The 25662-nt window shown below is 36.4% G+C and overlaps 1 protein-coding gene and 1 pseudogene across 6 annotated transcripts in view; both read left to right on the top strand.

Annotated features, from left to right (window-relative positions):
* The window catches only part of Rnf111 (ring finger protein 111), a 126884-nt gene that overhangs the window by 8894 nt on the left and 92328 nt on the right, over positions 1 to 25662 (top strand). The gene's annotated exons all lie outside the window — the stretch shown is intronic.
* LOC101971744 (protein FRG1 pseudogene) lies at positions 20911 to 21772 on the top strand (annotated as a pseudogene).

Genomic DNA, 25662 nt, shown 5'->3' with positions numbered 1-25662 from the left:
GGGTTGTGGCTCAGTGGTAGAGTGCTTACCTAGCACATGTGAGGCACTGGGTTTGATTCTCAGCATCACATAAAAATACATAAATAAAGGCATCGTGTTCATCTATAACTAAATTTTTTTTTAAAAAAAATTAAGAATTTCTGCTTATGAAACAATAGCATTAAAGAAAGAATACTGCAGCCAGGCACAGTGGTACAGGCCTATAATTCCTGCAATTCTGGAATCTGAGACAGGAGGATAATAAGTTCAAAACCAGCCTTATCAACATATGAGGCCCTAAGCAACTTAGTGAGACCCTATCTCAATAAATAAATAAATGAAACAGGCCGGGGATGTGACTCAGTGTTGAGGCCCTCTGTTCAATCCCTGGTACCAAGCCAAACCAAACCAAACAAAACACACATACACACAAAAAAGCTGCAATACTAAATTCACACACCCCAGCATAATGCCTAAAGCAGAGAGCTTAATAATATACACGTTAGACAAGGATACATAGTAACTGAAACTCTTTTAACAGTGAGAGAAAAAAATAGGTACAACTACTATAGCAAACTACTTATAACTATCCAAGAAAATTACATCACTTCATATTATTTGGCCCATAAATTTACTTCTAATGTAGGCTTTATAGAAAAAAAATATAGTCATGTGCCATATAACATTTCAGTTATCACTAAACTGCATATAGATGGTGGTCCCATTAGATTATATCACCTCATGACATTGTAGCCATCTTAGTTTATATAAGTACTCTCTGTGATGTTCACACAATGACAGAATCACCAAATGATGCAATTCTCAGAACATATCTACATCATTAATCAGCACATGGTTTTGCAGTGAGCAGCAATATTTATAATAGCCACAACCTAGAAGCACTCCAATATCAATTAACAGTAAAACGGGTAAACAAATTGTGATATAGTTATGCAATGCAATACTCTACAATAATCTGAAGCAACTGTAATTTCATGTTGCAATGAGGATAAATCTAACAAAAAGTGATGTTGGAAGAAACCAAATATAAAAGAATATAGTTGGCCCATTTATCTGATTAAAATAAATATAATATTTAGAGATACATATCAAAGTGGTAAATCTATAAAGGAAAGCAGCTAGTGATTGCTAGACTGCGGGTATAGCTCAAGTGGTAGAGTGCATTCTTAGCATATACAAGGCTATGGATTCAATACCTTAGCACCAAAGAAAGAAAAAAAAAAGAAAGAAATAGAAGAAAAAACATGAATGAATGAAGAGAAAAAAAGAAGAAAATGATTCTATTAGAAAATGAAAGTGATCAATGAAGCTCATTATTATGTATAATTTTAATGTACCGAAAATTATCTTAAAAAAAAGAATGTGCCATAAAAGTCCGGATAATGTTTAATCTTTGTTGGAATTGGGCAGTCTTGTACAGGGCTTCTGGAATAATAATAGGATTCTATTTCTCCTGCCCCCACCTTTTTTTTTTTTTTTTTGGTACTGGGGATTGAACCCAGGGGTACTTAACCACTGTGCCAGATCCCTATCATTTTTTCATTTTTTTATTTTTTATTTTTGAGACAGGGTCTTGTTAAGTTGCTTAGGGTCTCACTAAGTTTCTAAAGCTGGCTTTGGACTTGTGATTCTCCTACCTCAGCCTCTTGAGAAGCTGGGATTATAGGTGCCTCTGTCCCCAGCCCTATTGTACTTTTTTTTTTTTTTTTTTTTTTTTTTTTTTGGTACTGGGGATTGAACTCAGGGGCACTTGACTACTAAGCCACATCCCCAGCCCTATTTTTTATTTTATTTATGGACAGGGTTTCACTGAGTTGCTTAGCACCTCGCTGTTGCTGAGGCTGGTTTTGAACTTGTGATAAAGTTATTATGTCCATCAGCCTCCCGAGCTGCTGGGATTACAGGTTACTGGTGTGTGCAACCTTGAAGGGCTATTATTGCACTTCTTGATACAGATGTTGGTTACATGGTTGTCATCCCAATACTAATTGATCAATATGTTTGTTTTCTAAATTTCTGTATGTATATTACATTTGTAATTTACAAAGGTTAAAAATTGAAAACATGGATTTTGGGACCATATAAACATGAATTTAAATTTTACTTTTGAAGTTAACAGATGGTGATATACTTTTATCTTAAAAACTCATCTTGCTAGGCATGGTGCTGCATGTTTGTAATCTCAGAGACAAGAGGCTGAGGTAGAAGGATCAAACATTCAAGGCTAGTCTGGGCACTTAGTGAGACCCTGACTCAAAATAAAAAATGAAAAGGGCTAAGGGTATAGCTCATTTGTAGAACACCCCTTAGTTAAAACCCTAGTACCACAAAAACAAAAACAAAACTCAGAAAGCCAAGGTAGGAGAATCACAGATTCAAAGTCAGCAACTTATTGAGGCTGTAAGAAACCTAGTGAGGTCCAGTCTCAAAATTTAAAAATTTGAATAAAAGGTGTGTGTGTTGTAGGGAGGGGGAGGATTTGGCTCAGTGGTAAAGCACTTGCCTAGCACATGTTAGGCATTGGGTTCAATCCTCAGCATCACCTAAAAAACAAATAGCTAAAATAAAGTTATTATGTTCACCTACAACTAAAAAAGGGGGGATGCTGGGGATATGGCTTAGTGATTAAGTGCCCTTGGGTTCAATCCCTGGCACCAAAAAAAAAAAAAAAGTGCCATGTAATGAGGACTTAGTCTTGTTACTTCTATTTTCCTTCTTATATCTTTTAAACCCACCAAATAATAAATGCCTGTATGATAATCTCCAAAGAGGTTATTATGGTAGTCAGCCTCTAAGTAGCTTCTGCTATTCACACCATCAAGCAGTCTTCTTCCATATTGAATAGGGCTGAACTGTGCAACTAAAAGGATACTGAATGAGTTGAATTCTAAGACTAGGCCATAAAAAGGTTGTGGCTTCCATCTTCCCATCCCTTGGATCATTTGCTCTTGAGAAATTCATTGCTGTGTTGTAAGAATACTTAATTAGTCTAAGGAGAAGTCCACATGGCAAGAAACTCAGATCTCTTGATAACGACCTGTATCAACTCACCATCCTTTTGAGTTAGCTTTCTTGGAAGGGGATCCTCCAGCCTCAGTCAAGTCTTAAATAATGCAGCCATAGCTGATATCTTGGCTGAAAGTTTATAAGAGATTCTGAGTCAGGATCTCCCCATTCAAGCCACTCCAAACTTCCCCTGACACACAATTACTGTGTAAAACATTTTTAAAATTTTTATGTTATACTCTTACATGATTTTTATGAAGTAAAATGAATTATGCAGTAATTATTATAATACAATACAAAGGAGCAATAATGTAACAAACAGGAATTTGATTTATTCTGAAATTTGTCTTCAGGAGAGATGATTTCTAAGAGATGGACTAAGAAGGAAAAAAAGAAGGAAAAGGAGAGTGCATAGAGCTAGGATGGGCAAGGAAAGGGCTGTGTATTGAGGTAAAAGTCTTTACTCAACAAATAAAGCAGCATTTGTTTTCAAGATCTGTTATTGGAATGTTAATTCCATGCTCTGCATGAGTCAATAGATAGAGAGAAAAAGACACAGGAGACCCTAAAGGATATACAGTCTAGTGGAGAAACAAACAAATTAACATTTACTATTCAATATAAATACTGAACTACTTTAAAATGATGGAGATAGAGTGCTATGGGAATCAGGAACAGTGACGCATGCCTATAATCCCAGTGATTTAGGAAGCTGAGGCTGGAAGATAACAAGTTTGAGGCCAGCCTTGGCAACTTAGCAAGATCCTAAGAAACTTAGTGAGATGTTGTCTCAAAATAAAATAAAATAAAATAAAAAAAGAAAGAAAAAAGAAAAAGAAAAGACTAGGGATGTGGTTCAATTAAATCCTCAGTACCAGTCAAAAAAAAGGGATGATCTATGGGTCCTAAAATAAATTTGGTATACTTTCTAGTGAAGGTGATATCTGAGCTGAGTTTTTGAAAGATCAGAAGAATGGGAGAAGTAGTAATGGAGGAGGCCGCATATAGGGCAACAGGAGACATGAGAGAGCCTGTTGCAGTCAAGAAATTGCAGGTATGCTGCAAGGGGAGACTGGTGGTGAGGAATGAGCCTGGAGAGGCAGCCTGGAGTTTCCCACATGTACTGTAGTAAGAAAGAAGGCAGAAAGACTAGTTAGGGAGCCGTTGATGTATTAAGGTGGAGTGGGAAGGGATGAATTACAAAAGCAGAATCTAGGTGCTGGGATTGTGGCTCAATGGTAGAGTGTTCGCCTACCACGTTTGAGGTCCTGGGTTCGATCCTCAGCACCACATATAAATAAATAAATAAAGGAATTGTGTCCAACTATAACTAAAGAATAAATATTTTAAAAAAAAAGCAGAATCTATAGGTCTTAGTCCTCAGATGGATATGACATAATGATATTCACTGAGATACTAGAGAAACACATTCATAGTGAGAAAGGGATTAGAGTTGAGTTTAAAGTTAGGAACATTAAAGTTAGGAATCTTAAGGCAACAAGCTGGGTATGTGGCTTAGTGGTAGAATTCTTGCACAGTATGGGAGAGGCCCTGGGTTTGATCCCTAGCACTGAAGAGGGAAAAAAAATAAAAATAAAAAATAAAAAGTGAGTGATGAGGAGGAAAGGACTGAAAAGGAAATTCTGAATTTTTAATCTGGTCTTTTCTTTTACAGTTAAATTTTCCAGAAGATGTGTCTACTTTTGCCATTTCTTCCTTCCTCAACTCACATTTCCTCTTAACCCACTTTGGCATGACCACTGTCTCTACTAATTGCAATGAATTCGCTCTTCTTAGATTTGTCAGCAACCTATTAACTGCTCTATTTAAGTATATTTTAAAGTTTATGTCCTATGTTCCTACCTACCACCTCTCATCATTTCATGTGGACACACTTCCTGTTTAAAACTCCTTTCCTGCTGTTCCACTTTCTTCCTACCTTTGTAAATATACTGTTTTCTTTGTAGATTCTCTTTATTTCTAAGACAGCATCCAAATGTCCCAATTCTCAGGTTCATATGATAGATACTAGAGGTTGACTCAATTAACACTCCTTTCAGTCCCCCTTTTCCTAGCTTTGTTCTGCTATAAAGTTTGGAAAGATGAAATACTCAATTCTTTATCTTTCCTTGAAGTTAGGGATGTCCATGTGACATAGTTTAGGACCATGAGCTACAGAGAGAAATCTCAGGAGAGTTTCCCCTTCCCTTTAAAAAGACAATCTGGTAGAAGTGGGAATGTGGCTCAGTGATAGAGTACTTTCATAGAATGTGCAAAGCCTTAGGTTCAATCTCCAGCAGTGAAAAAGAAATTAATTTTAAAAAGACAATCTGAAAGAAGAGTTTTTTCATCCTTTTTCCTTTCTCTTGCCTAGAACATGTATTTAAACTTGTGACCTTTGGATCATGAGAATAAAATCTACATGACAAAGATGGCTTAAGAGAAAAATTATGTTTACTTGCTGGTATCTTTAAGCCATATGGACAATGAACTGCCTGCCTCCAGTCTTTTTATTACATAAGTAAACTTCATGTGTTTAAATTACTCATGGTCAAGTTAAAACCCTGATAAAAGTTTGTGTTCTAGGAATTTTGTATCCTTTTCCATTACTCTTCAAGGAAATCTTGTCTACCACCTTGACTTCAGTTATCATCCATACAGACTTGACTTATAAAAATCCATATCTCTGAGTGTCAGATGAAAATATCCACTTGCCTATTGGATATTTACACTTAGATTTCCACCTCAGTGAAATTCAATACATTCACATTTTCTTATGACTTTCACCTTAAAAGAACAGATATTTTCTTAAGCATAATAAACACCTTAAAGAATAAACATACAGAGGTTATTGCTAGACAAAACACTAAAATGATATTCTAGATCCAATTTTTACTTGTCTCCAAATTTATTCTAAGTCTTCCCATGATTATAATCACTCACTCAACAATGATGGTGGAGATTTGCCATCTTAAGGAAGCAGAAATTTCTGGGTTGGAGAATATATGACTGTTGAGTAGTTACAGCTGAAAGTTCAGATTGGAACATGAGATCTAAGGACTACATTCTGTAATGAATGATTCTACCAGACTCCCAGAGGGTCCTTTCTTATTATTGCTATCGAAGTAAGGAGCCTTGAGTCAACACATTTCAGTTAAGATTTTTATCATCTACCATTTTGGGATAAAGGTATGGCTCTGCTACAACTCTATTGCTATTTTACTAAGAGTACATTTTTTTAATATTTTAATTTAAAACATAAAACTTTTCACCAGTTTTCTGATGTATGGTTGAACTAGTCTGGACTGAAAGGATTGTCTAGGTTCAAAGATTACTGAGAGGTCGCATAAATGATTCACTATTAAACCTATAAAAAAAGCCGTGAACAAATACATAAAAGATCAATGATATGAGTAAATGTGGTTCCTCAAAGCCTACCTTTATTCTTCATGATGGTCAACAGTCCAGAATGGTGATGGAAATGAAAGAAGTCTTCCAGGCCAGAAGTGCCAGGTCGAAGAATTAGCTGCCTTTTGTGTTATTTTAAAGCTGCAGTGAAGTGAGGTGAGGCAAACACAGCTGTGCTCTAATGCACCCTATTGTCATATGGGGAAATCCTTCCTGTGCCATAATTTATTAGTCTTCGGTTTCCAGTTTAATGGCGTACTTGAAGTTTCAGTGCATCAGGTCTTGCTATGGCTTTTCTTTCCTTTTTCTTTTCCCCTCCCCACTGTGGTACTAAAGATCAAACCCAGGACACTGAGCTTGCTAGGCAGGTGCTCTAGCACTAAGCTACATCCCCAGTCTTACTGTGGCTTTTCAAAAGGATAAAGAAATTTCTTTGAATTTTATAACTCATGTTTCTTGGACTTGAGTAATATTTAATTAAGTTACATAATTAGAATAACACATGAAACTGGAAAAACAGGTTTTGGAACAAATGAGTCTGACTCATGGTAAGCAGACAGCCTAATTTTTTGACAGCAGACATGCATGATCATTGTAGAGAGTAGCCAATTAGCTTTAAGAGTTTGATATGCCCTGGATATCAGCGTATTTCACAAAGGGAATAGTGAATATGGATTATAGTGAATATAGATTAGGATGATGAATTGGATAAGAGAAGGCCAGTCAAGAGCATTTTTATTCAATATAAATATGTAGACAATTTGGATTTGTTCTATGTTAGAGTTTAGGAGGATCTCTTCATTTGTCTATATTTTCTTTAATTACTTTCTGTAGTTGCCATATCCTTCAAGGCAAGTTCTTCAGTTGTTATAATAGATTCTTCGTCAATAACTTTAAATGGATCCCCATGCAAAGGTAATGCTGTATTTACTTTCATCTTCCTAGATGCCCAGGTAGTTATGTTGTAACCTCTATAGGTTACAACCTATATGGCCAATGGAAATTGGGTGGAACTGATGTAAGTCATTTTTATGCCTTGCCTTTCAAAATAACTTGGGCAATCTTCCAGTCTTATCTTCACCTCTGTTACCTTGAAGGCCTCATGATCCGGGTAATATACCTACAAAATGGCATAGGTTCACTTGAACCACAAGAACTGGCACAGAATTGAGAAATAAACTTTGTCATATTAAGTCACTACAATTTGGGGGTTTGTCTGTTGTGGCAGATAGTGTTGATTCCTGTTTTTAATACAACAGCTCACATAATACATGAAATTGATAAGATGGGTTGCCCATAGAGCACAACTGGATGATTGCAGGACAATTGTGGAATGAAAAACTTTCATGACACACCCTTTTGCAACAAAAATATATATAGTCATATTTTGCTTAATGATGGAGATATGTTTTGAGAAATGTGTTATTTCATTATTGTGTGACCATCATAGTATGTACTTAAACAAAATAAATGACTACAAAGTCACTAGGCAAAACAGTTTTATGGGACCACCATCACATATGGTGTTCATGATAGACCAAAATGTTGTTAAGCAGAACATGACTGTATCCCTGTGTAAATATACGTGTATCAAGACACAAAACATTTTAAGGGGAGTGGTACCAGGGATTGAACTCCATGCTCGGCAAGACACAAAACATTTTTAGCATCTAAGAAGATTCTTACGCTTCTTTCCAATTAATATCTACCCTTTTCAAGATAACTACAATTCTGACATCACATGATCCATTAATTTACTCATTCCTCTTTCATATAAGTGGATTCATGTAATATTTACTCTTTCTTTTTGGTATCCTTTTATACAACATCTGTGAAATTAATCTATTTTGTTGCATGTATCAATAGTTCTTTTTATGCAACTTTATTTTTAATTAAATTTTTTTGTGGTGCTGGGGAGTTCTTTTTATCTTACTGTGTAATATTACATTGTCTGATTTTACCACATTTGTTTATTCATTTTCCTCTTAATAGACATTTGAGCAATTTCCAGTTTGGAGCTGTTATGAATAAAGCTAAGAAATAAAGCTATGATCCCAGCGGCTTGGGAGACTGAGGCAGGAGGATCAAGAGTTCAAAGGCAGCCTCAGCAAAAGTGAGGCACTAAGCAACTCAATGAGACCCTGTCTCTAAATAAAATACAAAATAGGGCTGTGGATATGTCTCAGTGGTTGAGTGCCCCTGAGTTCAATCTCCGATGTCAAAATAATAATAATAAAATAAAACTATGAAAATTCTTGTATATATCTTTTGCAGATGTATGTACTCAGTTTTTTAAAATACTGTTTTTCTAGAAGTAAAATTACTATGCTTAAAATAGGCACATGTTTAGTTTTACTAAACAGTTTTCCAAAATGGTTTATGACTTCCCTGTTTAACCAACCTTCCTTCCTTCCTTCCTTCCTTCCTTCCTTCCTTCCTTCCTTCCTTCCTTCCTTCCTTCCTTCCTTCCTTCCTTCCTTTCATGCTAGGGATTGAACCCAGTGCCTCGCTTATGCTAAGCATATGCTCTAATACTGAGCTACACATTCAGTGTTTGTTTACTCTCTTAAAGATATATTTTGATGAACAGAAGTTCTTAATTTTAAGGAAATCCAATTTAACATTATTTTCTGTATGGTTAATGTTTTCTGTGAACTACTTAGGAAATTTTTCTACCTCAACAACATGGAAATTTTTTTCCTATCTTCTTTTGTTTTTTCCTATCTTGTTTTGGATTTTTACATTTATAGATTATCCAATCATAAACTATGAATTAATTTCTTATATGGTATGGAGTGGGGATCATTATTTTTTAATCCATTTGAATATACAAACTGATTCAGTCCCATTTGTCAAAAAGATTATTCTTTCTTCATTGAATTGTAGTGGCATCTCTATCATAAATCAAGTGATTGTATGTATGTGATTCATGGCAGAGATTACCCAGTCTTGGATATTTGCTATAGCAGTGCATGCATGCCACACATACATAATCACTTGATTTGCTATAGTAAATATTCAAGAGTAGGTAATTTACAAAGAAGAGAATTTTATTTCTCATATCTCTAGAGACTGAGTCCAAATCAAAGTGCCAAAAGGCTGTGTCTGAAAAGTGCCAGCCCATACTTCTAAGACAGCTCTTGCAAATGCCATGATATCATTCTCTTTTATTGCTGAGTAATATTCTATGGTGTATATATACCACATTTTCTTTATCCATTCATCTACTGATGGGCATCTAGGTTGGTTCCACAGTTTAGCAATTGTGAATTGTGCTGCAATAAAAATTGATGTGGCTTTGTCCCTGTAGTATGCTGTTTTTAAGTCCTTTGAGTATAAAACAAGGAGTGGAATAGCTGGGACAAATGGTGATTCCATTTAAAGTTTTCCAAGGATTCTCCATACTGCTTTCCATATTGGCTGCACCATTTTGCATTCATACATACCATCGATGTAAGAGTGTGCCTTTTTCTGCACATCCTCACCAACACTTACTGTTGTTTGTATTCTTAAAAGCTGCCATTGTGACTGGAATGAGATGAAATCAGAGTAGTTTTGATTTGCATTTCTCTAATAGCTAGAGATGTTGAACATTTTTCCATATATTTGTTGATTGGTTGTATATCACCTCTGAGAAGTGTCTGTTCAGTTTGTTGGCCCATTTATTGATTGGGTTATTTGTTTTTTTTGGTGTTTAGCTTTTTGAGTTCTTTATACACCCCAGAGATTAGTGCTCTATCTGATGTGCACATGGTAAAAATTTGCTCCCAAGCTGTAGGCTCTCTATTCATCTCACTGATAGTTTCTTTTGCTGAGAAGAAACTTTTTAGTTTGAATCCATCCTATTTATTCATTCTTGATATTAATTATTACACTATAGGAGACTTATTAAGGAAGTAGGGGCCTAATCTGAAATGATGGAGATTTAGGCCTACTTTTTGTTGGGAAAAGTATAAACGGCAGTCGTACCCCAGAGAAAAACCCCAACATGGCGCCTAAGGACTTCTTTTTCCTACCTTCTTCTTCTCTGCAGTGGCGCGAAAAGTTCCCGCCCTTGTGAATTCTCCCGCTGGCGCCAATTTCAAACCTCGCTGGCAGGGAACCTTAGCCCCAATGAGAACTAATTCCTGGGCGCCGGAACTGATATCTGGAAGAATTTGCCAATAAACGGGTGGCCTGCCATTTATCTAAGCCCTACAATCTCCCCTTTAGTTCTATATAAGCACACAGCTTTTTGCAATAAAATTGGAATTCTCCCGGCGAAGTGTCTTTGCGTGGGGGATTCTTTCACTTTTTCTTTTATTAGATTCAGGGTCTCTGGTTTAATTCCTAGGTCCTTGATCCACTTTGAGTTGAGTTTTGTGTATGGTGAGAGATAGAGGTTTAATTTAATTTTGTTGCATATGGATTTCTAGTTTTCCCAGCACCATTTGTTGAAGAGACTATCTTTTCTCTGATGTACGTTTTTGGTGCCTTTGTCTAATATAAGATAACTGTACTTATGTGGGTTAGTCTCTGTGTCTTCTATTCTGTACTATTGGTCTACCAGTCTGTTTTGGTGCCAATACTATGCTATTTTTGTTACTATCGCTCTGTAATATAGTTTAAGGTCTGGTATAGTAATGCCACCAGCTTCACTCTTCTTAATAAGGATAGCTTTGGCTATTTGGGGTCTCTTATTTTTCCAGAGGAATTTCATGATTACCTTTTCTATTTCTATGAGGAATGTCATTGGGATTTTGATTGAAATTGCATTAAGTCTGTATGATGCTTTGGATAGTATGGTCATCTTGACAATATTAATTCTGCCTATTCAAGAACAAGGGAGATCTTTCCACCGTCTAAGATTTTTTAAAAATTCTTTCTTTAGTGTTCTGTAGTTTTTGTTGTAGAGGTCTTTCACCTCTTTTGTTAGTGAGTCCCAAGTGTTTTTTTTTTTTTTTTTTTTTGAGGCTATAGTAAATGGGGTAGTTTTCCTAGTTTCTCTGTCAGAATATTTGTTACTGATATACAGAGAATAAAATCATGGCATTTGCAAGTAAAAGGATAGAGTTGAAGAATATAATGCTAAGTGAAGTTAGCCAATCCTAAAAAAACAAATGCCAAATGTTTTCTCTGATATAAGGAGGCTGATTCATAGTTGGGTTGGGAGGGGAGCACGGGAAGATTAGACGAACTCTAGATAGTCTAGATAGGGCAAAGGGGAGAAGGGGAAAGAAGGGGGCAAGGGGTGTAAAAACGATGGTGGAATGAGATGGACATCATTACCTTAAGTACATGTATGAAGACTCGAATGGTGTGAATATACTTTGTATACAACCAGAGATTTGAAAAAATGTGCTCTATATGCTGTCATATGTAACAAATTAGGAATAAAAATTAAAAAATTAAAATAAAGGCATTCTGTAAAAAAAAAAAAAAGAAAATAAAGTGGATTGGGGATTCAGCTCAGTGATTAAGCACCCCTGGGTTCAATTCCTGGTACCAAAATAATAATAATAATGATGATGATGATTTTTAAAAAAACCAAACTTTTCTCTGTTTAAGAAAAAAAAAAAAAAAAAGCTCCTGGTTGCTATGCCCTTCAGAGGAAACAAACACTGTCTTCACATGGAGTAAAGGATAGAAAGCAACAAAAGGATCTTGCTAGTTCCCTCCAGCCCCTTTCATAAGGCACTCATCCCATCCAGGAGAGCTCTTCCTTCATGGGCCAATCAACCCCTAAAAGCCCCATTTCCTAATATTGTTACATCTGGGATTAAGTGTGAATGTGAATTTTGGAGAAGAACAAACATTCAAACCATAGCAATGTGAGTCTATTTCTGGAGTATGTTCTATTCTACCACTCTTTTTTGTCTTTCTATTAATATCACACTATCTTAATTTCTATAATTTTATACTAAGTCTTGTTATTTGCTAGTGTAGGCCTCAGCTAATCTAAATTCTTGGCATTTCTTATCTTCTCTATTCATCCCTAACAACTTGCTGGCATTTTGAGTGTCTTTGATCTGTACATCCAGAGCCACTAGGATTTCAGGTATGTGCCACTGTGTTGGTCTCTGCTATGACATTTTTAAATGCTGTTGTATATGGTATTATTTTAAAGTTTTAATAACAAATTATTGATAGTTTTTCTAGAAATATATTGGATTTTTTGTTTGTTAATCTCTTATTCAGCAGCTTTGCTAAATAAATTAATTATTTTTCCAGTACTGGGGATTGAATGTGGGGCACTTTACCTCTGAGCTACATCCTCAGCCCTTTTTTTTTTTTTTACTTTTTATTTTTAGACAGGGCCTTGCTAAATTGCTGAGCCTGGCCTTTAACTTGCCATTCTCTTGCTTTAGCTTCCAGAGTTGCTGGGATTATGGATATGCAGGACTGTATTTGGCTATTAATTATTAATTCTTAATTTAGATTAATTTTGAATTTTCTACTTTTATAATCATGTCATCTATTAGTAAAATCCATTTTTCTTCTCCTTCTATCTTTATACCCTTTATTTATTATTCTCTTTTTCTTTTTGGTATGGGGATTTAACTTAGAGGCTCTCAACCACTGAGCCTCCCCAGCCCCATTTTGTATTTTATTTAGAGACAGGGTCTCGTTGAGTTGCTTAGTGCCTTGCTTTTGCTGAGTCTGGCTTTGAACTCATGATCTTCCTGTCTTACCTTTATTTCTTTTGCTTGCCTTATTTTACTGACTAGACTATCAGCATAATGTTGGATAGAATTAATGGCAATGGAAATAGTATCTTATTTTTGACATAATAACCTTTTTTCCCCTGAAGATTGAACCCAGGGGTGTTGTATTCTAGGCAAGTACTCTACCTTTGAGTTATATATCCAATGGCAGTGGATATTGGTGTCTTCTTTTCAACATCCTGAGAAAAGTATATAATATTTTTTCTTAGAATAAGGAAGTCCCTTTATGGGGCTGAGGTTGTGGCTCAGTGGTAGAGCGCTTGCCTAGCATGTGTGAGGTACTGGGTTTGAGTCTCAGCACCACATATAAATAAATAAGTAAAATAAATTTTTATTGACAACTGAAAAAAAATCTCTGAAATTAGAACACAAGTTCAAAACCCTTCTTTAATCTGTTTATAAGAGCATACTTAAAATGAATTACTAGAAATATTGCAAATAAAAGGAAGAGAGTGTGTCTCAAACATGACCATCATCAATTTCTTTTCTTTTTATAGACACACCTCACTCTCTCCCATTATGATATGGCATTGGGCTTGGATTGTAGCTCAGTGGTAGAGTGCTCGCCTAGCACGGGCGGGACCCAGATTTGATCCTCAGCACCACATAAAAATAAAGGCATTGTGTTGTGTCCATCTACACCAAAAAAAAAATATTAAAAAAAGATATGCCATTTTTTTCTCCACTTTCTTAAATCTGAGCTGGCTGTTACTGTTTGATGAAGAGACTATGACAGAAATGACAATGTGTCTATTCTCAGCCTAGGTTTTAAGAGGACTGTAAATTTTTACCTCTTTTCTTGGAACACTTGCTCTAAGAAAGGACAGTCACCAGGTAAGAAGTCTGACTACCCTGAGAATGCCATGTCATGGAAAAATCCAAACTAAACACATAGATTATTTACATAGAAAGAAAGATTCTTGGTTACCCCGCCCCCTGGATTTTTAAAAACTGAAGTATAATTAAAATGCATTAGCCACTAATAATTTTTAAAGTGTGCAATTTAGTGACACTTAGTATATTCTCAAAGTTGTACAATCATCACTTCTTTCTAGTTAAAAGAAATTTCCCGTGTCCCAAAAAGAAACTCTATAACCATTACTCAGTAATTCTCATTCCCCATGTCCTTCCATCTCTAGCCCCTAACATGTCTTTCTGTCTCTATGAATGTTAGTCAGTTTTTTGTCACTGTAATCAAAATACCTGACAGGAGGGCCTGGGGATGTGGCTCAAGTGGTATCGCGCTCGCCTGGCATGCCTGTGTCCCGGGTTCGATCCTCAGCACCACATACAGATAAAGATGTTGTGTCCGCCGATAACTGAAAATAAATATTAAAAATTCTCTCTCTCAAAAAGAAAGAACTGCTAGATTTAAAAATAAATAAATAAACTTAAAAAATACCTGACAGGAACAACTTAAGAGAAGGAAAATTTATTTTGGGCTCAAGGTTTCAGAGGTTTAGTTCATGATCAGACTATTCCATTGCTTTGAGTATGAGGTGAGGAAGAACATCATGGCAGAATGGTATAATGGAAGCAAGCTGCTCAGTGCAGGGTAGCCAGGAAGCAAAGACATAACACGAGGAGCCTGGGACAACATATATAATCCCCAAATGTGCCCTCAGTGACCTGCTTCCTTTAGCCATGCCTCACCTGCCTATAGTTACCACCCAGTATTCCATTTAAATAATCAATCCAGTGGGTGATTAATCTAATCATTTACTTCTGAACATTACTTCTTTGTTGACATGAGTTTTTTGGGGGACACTTCACATTTCTTAACATTGAACTTACCTATTCTATTCTATTTCATGTAAATAGACTCAAAGGGTATATGATCTTTTGTATTTGGCTTCTTTTACTTAGAATAATTTTTTAAAGGTTCATCTACACCTATATATATTTAACCATTCAATTCTGCCACCATACATGTGGATTGGAAGATCCAGCCCATTCAAGTCTTTAGATGACTCTCACCTTAACTATCTCTGATTATAACCATATAAGAGACCCCAGGTCAGCCCCACCTGGCTGAGTCCAGGCAATGCACAAAAAGATGAGGAATAACTAAGTTTTATTTTAAGCCACTAAGGTTGGGAGGGATACTGAGCTTGTTATAATAGTTAACTGAAAGAAAGAACAAAAGTATTTAAGGCAAATGTAAATGAACAAACTTAAGTAGTTCACAGGGTCTGTGAACTTAATATCCAATGAAATTTAATAAGAAATAAAATAGACAAAAATAAGAGCATTTATAGTTGTCAAAAAAGGAACAAATCATAATCAAACTCCATTTTAAAAATTATTTTTAGTTATAGGTGGACACAGTACCTTTATTTTATTTACGTATTATGTGGTGCTGAGTTCAAATCCAGTGCCTCACATGTGCTACACAAGTGTGCTACCACTGAGCTACAACCCCAGCCCTCAAACTCCATTTTTTGAACATTTTATGTATAAAATAACATAGCGTCAACATTCTTAAAGAAAATTCATCAAGAAATATTTAGAGAAATAAACTTAAATGGATTTTTAGGAAATTCACCCAAATTGATACCAGTAGAGACAAAATTTACTTTTTTGACTTCTGGAGATTGAACCTAGAGGATCTTAACCACAGAGCTACATCCCTTTTTATTTTTTAAAATTTTTGGATAGGGATAAAGTTGACCTAAAACTTGTAATCTTCCTACCTCAGCCTCCTGAGTCACATAGATTATAGACATGTGACTGTAGCCTCTCTCTTATTTCTATTTTTGCCTTAAAATCTATTTTGTCTGGTATTATTTACTGTTAGCTTTCTATTATATGTATTTCCTGTTACTTATTATTCCATCAATATATTTTAAATATTTCTGTTATTTTGCTTTAGAATTTTCTCCTACAAGTACTGAGTTGTTGGATATTTTTAATTTGATGTTTTAATTATTACTTAATGGGTAAGTTCAATGCATTAACACTTTTGATTTATATGTGTATATTTTGTGCTTCTGGCACTCTTTTTTTTTCCTCTTTCTCTGTTTTATGTTAGATTACTAAAGTTTTTTTTTTTATAATTTCCCTTTGTTTTTCCTGTACTAATATGGAAACTATAAGCTTTATTTCTGTTCTTTTAGTCCTATATTAAATGTTTGACTTACCTGTTTGTATCAGTTATCTATTGTCTAAAAAAAGTACCCCAAAACATAGAGGCCTAAGACAACAATAAGAATTTATTATCTCACAATTTCTGTGGGTGGTAAGTTCAGGAGTGGCATAGTGGGCTGGTACTGGCTATGGGTCTTTCATGAGGTTTGACAACATTCATTTGAGGCTTCACTGGGGTTGGAAGAATTCACTCTCAAGAAGCACATAGGGGCTGGGGTTGTGGCTCAGTGGCAGAGTGCTTGCCTAGCATGTGTGAGGCACTGGGTCCAAGTCTCAGCACCACATATAAATAAATAAAAAATAAAGGTTCATTGATAATTAAAAAAATTTTAAAAAGAGAGAGAATGCACGTAGATGGGAAATTGTCATTGAAGCAGGAGACTGAGCTCCTCACCACCTTAAACTTTCATGGGACTATTGAACAGTTCTCATCACATGACATCTAGCTTCCCCTATAGCAAGGTTTCTCAACCTCAGTACTACTGGTACCTTTTGTATTACATAATTCTCTGTGGGATAGGGGCACACTGTTCCATGCAACTTAGGATATTTAACGGCATCCTTGACCTCTACCTACCAGATACCAGTAGCACTACCACTTGTGACAATCAAAATTGTCTTCAGATACTGCAAATGGTCCTCATATTGGAGATGGGGACAAAACCATCCCTGAGAGCCACAGCCCCAGGATGGAAATTGCTTCATCTTTATTGAACTAGTCTCAGAAGTCAAAATTGTCAGTTCAGTTATTTTTCATTGGAAACACTGGTCAGACACGGTTGAATCATATGAATTCCTGGAGATGAGGATAGTAGGAGGTACTGTTGGAGGCTGGCAACTATATTGCTTAATTATAAAATTTTCCAAAATATAAAGCTCTTTGGTGTTTCTTTTTTCTTAAGAGAGAGAGAGAGAGAGAGAGAGAGAGAGAGAGAGAGAGAGAGAGAGAGAGAATTTAATATTTATTTTTTTTAGTTTTTGGCGGACACAACATCTTTTGTTTGTATGTGATGCTGAGTATCGAACCTGGGCCACACGCATGCCAGGCGACCGCGCTACCGCTTGAGCCACATCCCCAGCCCCACTCTTTGGTGTTTCTATCCTTTGCATGCTGCAGTCATCCATTGAACATTCATTGAACACTTCTGCCTACCTTCTCATTATTTTTGTCCATGGTGTTAGTTTAACTTTGAATGTTTTTTTATATTTAACAATCAACATGTGAAACTCTTGTATTTTGAATTCCACTCCTTTTAATGGTTGCTGTTCTAATATGCTGTAGTAAGGGTGAGGTGAGTGAGAGTCAGAAGAGAATAATCTATTTTTTGTCTTTTGTGGGGATTTTCATCTTAAATGAGAGCATAACCACATATAGATTTTCTTTCAGCAATTTAAGGAAGTTATTCTATGAGTCTAATGATTTTTTTATAATCTTTTTTCGGGGGAGGTACTGGGAATTGAACTCAGGGACACTCTGACCACTGAGTCACACCCCCAGCCCTATTTTGAATTGTATTTAAAGACAGGGTTCCACTGAGTTGCTTAGTGCCTTGCCATTGCTGAGGCTGGCTTTAAACTCAGGATCTTCCTGCCTCAGCCTCCCAAGCCACTGGGATTACAGGCATGTGCCACCACGCCGGGTGATTTTTATAATCTTAAAGATATAAGTACCTTTTATAGATAATTTCTTGGAGTTAACAATTTCTTTTTATGGTATGTTTTTGATGTTCTTCAGTTTTGCTTATAAAAGTGTAAGTTTTTCATTATTCTGTGAAATTATCCTTTAAATTTGAAAATTCATACATTCTGTCTATTCTTGAAACTGTTCAGCTATTTTCTCCTTGAATGTTGTTTTTCTATTTCTTTTATTCTATACTGGAACCTCTATTATCTGTGTTTGAGGAGTCATGCAACTCCTATTAATTGAACATCACTTTTTCTGCCTTGTCTCATATTTTAATCTATTTTTGAGATGTATATTGAATGAATTCCTTGGTATTATCTTCCTTGGTATTATTCATTCACTAATTATCTCAACTTTGTCCAGTCTTAATTTTACCCATCTTGTTTGTTTATTTATTTATTTATTTATTTATTTATTTATTTATTTATTTATTTATTTATTTATTGTGTGTGTCTTTGTGGTACTTTGGAATTGAACTCAGAGCCTTGTGCACTCTACCACTTAGCTACACTCCCAGACCCTCTTTTAAAAATAGTATCACTGAGTATAACTTATATATCATTAGGGCTGGGGATATAGCTCGTTTGGTAGAGTGCTTGCCTTGCATGCACAAGGCCCTGGATTCAATCCTCAGCAACACACATACACACACAAACACACAACAAAACAACCTTACATATCATTTAAAATGTACAATTTAATGATTTTTTGTAAATGTATGAAGCTTACATTTTCTGGTTTGTTTGAGACAGGTCTCGCTATGTTGCCCATGCTTGTACAGAAGTCCTGGGCTTAAGTGATCTTCTTGCTTCAGCCTACCCAGAAGCAGGGTCTACAGGCACATTCCACAGTACCCAGCTAAATTTGTGAAGTTGTACAGTTGTCATCACAATCCAGTTTCAGAACATTTCTATCACACCAAAATGATCCCTTGTGCCCTTCTGTAGTCTACTTTTGTTTTCCCTCTATCTCCAAGTGACCACTAATGTACTTTGTTTCTATACATTTGCCATCTCTGTATACTTCATATAAGTGGAATTAAATGTTTGTTATATAATGTTTGTTTGTTATATACTTGGCTTCTTTGATGTTCATCTATTTTATAGCCCGCATAAGTTGTTTGTTATGAAAGTATTTCATTGTACAGAGTTTATCCTTTCACTACTTGATGGATCTTTGTATTGGTTCCGTTTTTTAGGTGTCATGAATAATGTTGCTGGTAACATTCATGTACATATCTTCATTGGATATGTTTTCATTTTCTTCGGTAGATATCTTGGGTAGATATTTACAAAAATATTTATATTTTTGTAAATATTCATACATTTACAAAATTCATCTTGATGATTTTGTAAATTTATATTATTGTTTAAGAAACTAGCACAGTTTTCCAAAATAGCTGCACCGTTTGATATGCCATTAGAAAGAATGAGAGTTCTATTTCTCCACCTCCTTTCCCACACTTGTTATTTTCTTTTTCATTATAGTCATACCAGTGAATGTGAAATCATATCTCACTGTGGTTTTATCCTTAATGACTAATAATGTTGAACATCTTTCCATGTGCTTATTCCAGCCATTCATTTATCTTCTTTGGCAAAATGTCTATTCCAATCTTTTGCTGTTTTCAATTGGATGGTTGTTTTGGGGTTTTCTTTAAATTTCTATTACTATTTTTTTTATTTCTGAAATTCCTAATTTGTGCCTTTCATATCAGTCTGCTCTTGTTTTATAGTTTCTAGTTATTTTTCATAATTCTTTGTCTATTTGAGGATCTTCAACCTAATTGTATTTTCTTTTCTTAGTTTCTTATTATGGAAAATTTTAAATTTTAAACATGTACAAAAGCAGAAAGAGAGTACAATAAACCCTAGTGAACCCATCACTCAGCTTAATATATTTCCCATTTCTTAAGGCTGATTCTCTAAAAATCCTTATCCTGTGCTACTTCAGACATATCTATTGAAATCTTTTCCACACAAGTTTTTCCAAACAGTACTGTTGGAATTTTAGTGTTTGTTTATGGTATGGAACAAATGGTCTCATTATGACTGGGTGTCAAGTGTTCTAAACTCTGTGGCCTTTGTCTTACCTAGCCTTTGGAATTGAGACAAGTTGTACCAGCAGCACAGAAGGGAATGGTATACAGGAGGATAAACCTATAGAAGAACTCTTCTTTCAACGCTCCTGTTTTGACTTGGTAAGAAAGTAGATAGTCTTATGCTTTCCAGAAGGTTTTTATAGGAAAAAATTATAAAGGGATTTATTACCAGATTCATACTCTTTTTTATAGATTTAAAATTAGGGGCTGCGGATGTGGCTCAAGCTGCCTGGGTTCCTTCCTCAGCACCACATACAGACAAAGATGTTGTGTCCACCGAAAACTAAAAAATAAAACATTAAAAAACTCTTTCTCTCTCTCTCTCTTTAAAAAAAAAATAAAAGAAAGAAAGAAATGGAGAACTGTCAGGGCCTAGGGATGGGGGAAGGGGAGGTGTTATAAGGTATTGTTTAGGGAATCATGACAAGAAAAATATCTGCTTATGTTTAAGACAGAGACAATTAAAAAAAAATTAGTTGACTAATCTTCTTTCTTAAGGAATTATAGACAGATCTTACCATGGTATAGGTCTCCCTAGTTCCTTCTTTTGGTGAAACCCACCAAAATAATTATCATAGAGATATGTTATAAAGGTTGACTGCTATTACACAGTGTCCCTTTAATGTTGATATTTTTTCAGATATCAATGTAAGGAAAGTTTATGGTCCTTCTGAGACATATTATCTCGTTGATATGAATCTTATAACTGACTGCATTTCACTGTTGGCTTTGGCTAAAAGGAATCCAAAACTAAAACGGTCACTCCCATCTAGAAATTATCCACAGTTCTGTGGTATATATTACTGTGTCATAATTACCTCTGGCTGGAGTTTGACTGTAGGGGGTTCGTAAGTTGTCACAGAGTGCTTACTTTTGCTTCTGCTCCACCTTTTTCTTACAATCTAAGCAATTTGTCCAGAGCCAGGTCTCACTAATTGGTACAGAAGCCTTGTCAGAACCATGGCCGAATACTCCTATGTGAAGTCCACCAAACTTGTGCTGAAGGGAACGAAGGCTAAGAGGAATCTGGTGGACAGTATCCAACTTTGGTGAAATTTCAGGAACCATTGCCATTGAAATGGATAAAGGAACTTATATTCATGCTCTTGACAATGGTCTTTTTACACTGGGAGCACCACATAAAGAAGTTGATGAGGGTCCTAGTCCTCCAGAGCAGTTTACTGCTGTCAAATTGTCTGATTCCAGAATTGCACTGAAGTCTGGATATGGAAAATACCTTGGTATAAATTCAGATGGGCTTGTTGTTGGTCGTTCAGATGCAATTGGACCAAGAGAACAATGGGAACCAGTCTTTCAAGATGGGAAGATGGCTTTATTGGCCTCAAATAGTTGCTTTATTAGATGTAATGAAGCAGGAGATATAGAAGCAAAAAGTAAAACAGCAGGAGAAGAAGAAATGATAAAGATTAGGTCGTGTGCTGAAAGGGAAACCAAGAAAAAAGATGACATCCCAGAAGAAGACAAAGGAAATGTAAAACAATGTGAAATCAATTATGTAAAAAAATTTCAGAGCCTCCAAGACCACAAGCTTAAAATAAGTAAAGAAGACAGCAAAATACTTAAACGGGCTCGAAAAGATGGATTTTTGCATGAGACACTTCTGGACAGGAGAGCCAAATTGAAAGCTGATAGATACTGCAAATGACCAGGACTTTTATTTCTTTCTCCTTTTGTTTTTTCTGAATAAAATATTCAGTGGCAGTGCTTTTACAGAAAAAAAAAATTACCTCTGGCTAAGTTTTTGCTATTTTAGCCTATTTTCCTTTTTTTTTTTCATTCTAAAATCTTTTCCCTTTTAAAATGTAGAGTTCTGCCCCAGTGATTGCATGTGCTCAAGTAAGCTGTCCTTTTGCTTAGAGAACAGGGCTGGGAGTGTTTACATAAATAAACAAATATTATAAAAGGTGATTCATTTAAAGTGGTACTTGTGGCAAGGAACTGGTGAGTATTTGACATTTTAAAATACAAGAATAAGCTGGGCATGGTGGTGCACACCTACAATCCAGTGACTGGAGACTGAGGCAGGAGGATCACAAATTTGAGGCCAGCCTCAGCAACTTAGTGAGACCCTGTCTCAAAATAAAAAAATAAAAAGGACTGGTGAAGTAGCTTAGTTGTAAAGCGTCCCTAGATTCAATCTCATACCAAAAACAAAGCAAAAAACAGTTTCAGATCTTCAGATTGCATTGCTTTTTTTTTTTTTTTTTTGTACCGGGGATTGAACTCAGGGGTACTTAGCCACATTCCCAGCCCTTTTTTGTATTTCATTCAGAGACAGGGTCTCACTGAGTTGTTTAGGGCCTCACTAAATTGCTAAGGCTGGCTTTGAACTCCCTATCCTTCTGTCTCAGCCTCCTGAGCCGCTGAAATTACAAGCTTGCACCATTGTACTGGCTTCAGACTGCACGTCTAAGCTGATTTTCTCATTGTAAAAACTTGGGTTCATGTTGCACAAACCAAAAGTGAATTCTTGGGAAATAGTCTTGCTCCAAAGATAAAAATGTTTTTAATGTGAAACTTTTGGTCTTTTTCTATTCCTTATATTTTAATATTGTATTAATATGCCTAGTATTTTAATATTGGCCCAAGGCAAATATTTCAACCTTTCTCATCTATAATTTTCTCACTTATAATGGGAATGAAGTCTAATTTACTTAATGATTAGTTCACAGAGATAGTTTTTTGTTAGAGCTGGAGATGTGACTGAGTAGTAGAACACCTACCCAGCATGAGCAAGGGTCCTGGTTTCAATCCCCAGTACTGTGGGGTAGGGGAATGGAGAGGAAAAAAAGACAATAAGATAGTACCTTGCTAATGAAAAGACATGGTTAACTTACTGTGGTATATTGGACAAATTACTAGACTTCTTTGGGGATAGCTTTCCTCTAGTGGAAAGTAGAATGATTGAACTAGATGATTGTTAACATAACCTACAACTTTTTTTTTTTTTAGTGTTGGAAGATTGAACTTAGCTAGGATGCCTTAGCACTAAGCTATATCCACATCCCTTTTTACAATTTTGATACAGGGTGCTGCAGTCTGGCTGGGCATAATTCATGAGCCACTTATCAAGCAGGAATGAACTTTATTTTTAGAACACACATGCGGCACCACTCGAGCTCTTCAGGAATTCCCTCAGAGCCCAACTGCCACTGGCGAGCCTCTCAACCCCCACTCCTCCTTCTCTTGAGGCCGATTGGCTGGGTCACATGGGCGGAGCCAAAAGAGTCCCCCAATGAGTAGCTCCGTGGTCTGAAAGGGCGAGGAAACAGCCCAATGAGCATCACCACAGAGGAGCCAATCAGCTGGCAGCTGGAAATTTGCTGGGGCCTCGGTGAGCCAGTCAGCTGGAAGTTTGCTGGGGCCCCTTCGGCTGTAGCTCTCAACATCTCCCCCTCTCTGTTTAATTAAAAAAAAAAAAAGCATATGGCTTAGGGACTGTGCCTGCCTTAGGTTGTCCAATAGTACATATGGTCCTTACCCGTCATCAGATGAGCTGACCTCAAGGTGTCAGCCTCCTGTGTTAGGTTAAGATCCATTGCAATTGGATCTTACCTGTCATTGACTACCGGTCCAGCATACAGCCACACATGTGGATAGGCCTTTGTACCAGTGGGGGGGTGAGGTTCTATGCCTCAACTCTGTTGGCCCCCAAATTTTAGCTGAACGACCATCAAAAGCAGAAGGGAGGAGGATACACCAAGCCAATTGACGGCTCCTTTTGGAAAAATTGTACCACCGATGACACCATCAGCAAAAATACCCCGGCACTACCACAAGTCGCCAACAGATAAGTGATACATAGTCCAGGCAAGTTCTGCAAGCAGTTCAGTGATAGCTATTGCAGAAGCTGTTTTTTTTTTTTTTTTTTTTTTTTTTTTTTTTTTTTTTTAAAGAGAGCGAGAGAAGAGAGAGAGAGAGAGAGAGAGAGAGAGAATTTTTTAAAATATTTATTTTCCAGTTCTCGGCGGACACAACATCTTTGTTGGTATGTGGTGCTGAGGATCGAACCCGGGCCGCATGCATGCCAGGCGAGCGTGCTACCGCTTGAGCCACATTCCCAGCCCATGTGGTTTGGTTTTATCTTTGTCTTCACCCGCACTGGGATGAAGATAGGAATTCTGGCAATGATGGCTAAAGAAAAAATTATGTAACATTCCAGCAGGCACTAAAAGAAAACAATTTTTTGAACAATTTACATTATCCTGAACAGAATTATTAATTACAATGAAAAGGAAAGGTGAAAGTAAACAAACAGATCTGTTAACCTCCTTTTTTGTTCACATAATAAAACAATCCTCAACAGCTGATTAAACCATTTAAATCACGTGAATAAAAGAAAAATTTGGATCCATTTTTTCACGAGCGCTCGTCATATATGATCTATGGACATACGCACATACAAACATACAACACAAAACACAAGTGTGCACACATAATAAAATATTTATTTTATACAACATACATACAACACATAACATAATAGTAAAGGCCTTGTAACTTTTTACAGGTGAAATCTCCATTGCAATGTTTAAAAACTCCATAGTCAAAAAATAGAACTGATCAGCAAAACATTAACCTAGGTCTGTATGTAACGCCAAGGTCGCAGGTTCATTCCCCCTACCAGCCACCAAATGCTGCAGTCTGGCTGGGCACAATTCACAAGCCACTTATCAAGCAGGAACGAACTTTATTTTTAGAATGCACATGCCACGCCACGTGAGCTCTTCAGGAATTCCCTCAGAGCCCAACTGCTACTACTGGCTTCTGGGGAGCCTCTCAATTCCCCACTCCTCCCGCTCTTGAGGCCGATTGGCTGGGTCGCATGGGCAGAGCCAAAAGAATCCCACAATGAGCAGCTCCGTGGTCTGAAAGGGCGGGGAAACAGCCCAATGAGCATCACCACAGAGGAGCCAATCAGCTGGCAGCTGGAAGTTTGCTGGGGCCTCAGTGAGCCAATCAGCTGAAAGTTTGCTGGGGCCCCTTGGGTTGTTGCTCTCAACACAGGGTCTTGCTATGTTACCCAAGCTGGCCTCAAATTTGTGATCCTCCTGTCCCAGCCTTCTGAGTGGCTGGAATTACAGGCCTATGCAACTTTCCAACTCTTAAGTTATTCAATAAACATTCACATGAAGATGAGTGAAAAGGACTTATTCTTTAGAATGTCACATTAAAGTGAGAAAGAAAGGGGTACATAGAGTAATTGAACAAAATGTGATAAATGTTCTCACAGGGGTTATAAACATAATTTTATTAAGGAGGGAAACATGGTTCTAATGGCAGAAGCTAGAGGAAGACTCAGAAGCTGTGACTGACTTTCTTTGTAGTCTTAGTGGAAAAGGCTTTTGATTTTCACTATCAGTGTATCATGTTAGCTGTAGATTATTTGTAGATGACTTTTTGGTTTTAGATCTAGGACTTTTTATCCATTCGTGGTTTGTGGTGAGTTATCATGAGTGGCTATTGAATTTTGTCAAAAGACTTGTTTCTGAAGCTATTGAAATAATTACAAAACTTTTCTTAAGTGTTAATAGGGTGATTTACATGACTGATTTTTGGTTCTTCAAACCAACCATTTTTTTTTAAGAGAG

The sequence above is a fragment of the Ictidomys tridecemlineatus genome, chromosome 5, assembly GCF_052094955.1.
Source record: "Ictidomys tridecemlineatus isolate mIctTri1 chromosome 5, mIctTri1.hap1, whole genome shotgun sequence".
Lineage (NCBI taxonomy): Eukaryota > Metazoa > Chordata > Mammalia > Rodentia > Sciuridae > Ictidomys > Ictidomys tridecemlineatus.
Note: the sequence above shows the minus strand (reverse complement) of the source record. Positions and strands in the feature narration are given on the sequence as shown.